This window comes from Arachis ipaensis, chromosome B04, assembly GCF_000816755.2.
Source record: "Arachis ipaensis cultivar K30076 chromosome B04, Araip1.1, whole genome shotgun sequence".
NCBI lineage: Eukaryota > Viridiplantae > Streptophyta > Magnoliopsida > Fabales > Fabaceae > Arachis > Arachis ipaensis.
Window position 1 is genome coordinate 12,832,158 of NC_029788.2, and position 562 is coordinate 12,832,719.

A 562-nucleotide genomic window follows, 5' to 3' on the forward strand; every position below is an offset into this window, starting at 1 on the left:
ATATTAAAAACAAACTTAGGAAGAGTGTTGCACTATAGAACAGAGCAAACCTGTAAATAGCTTGAAACATGCTGTTTTGTGAATCCTGGCACATTCATATACTCATGTATTTTCTTAGGACCAGCTAATCATCATAAGAAAAAGAAAATAGCTACTATTATCATTACTGTACAAGATTATAAGCATGTAGCAAGTAGTCATGGCAAGAAATCGAAAAGGATTAAATGAGTTTTTGGTCATGTAAAATTAGTAGGTTATAGTTTTTAACTATTATTGAAGATGATGGTAGAGACCAATTTTAGGGATGGTCTGAATATCTGTTCAGAAACTAAAATCATAAATTGCTAATTTTAAAAGGATCAAAAGCTGAAGGGGACTAAATTTAATTGTTAAAGTTGAAGTAAAATGAAATAAAATATGACAAAAGATGCTTATAAAAGGTTAAAATAAAATAGCGAAACCAAAAGAAAAATTAAAAATAATCTTATTTAATAAGAATCAAAGCTAAAATCAAATAAATGGTATAGCAACCTAAACCATTGGTGTTATAACTTTTTAGTAC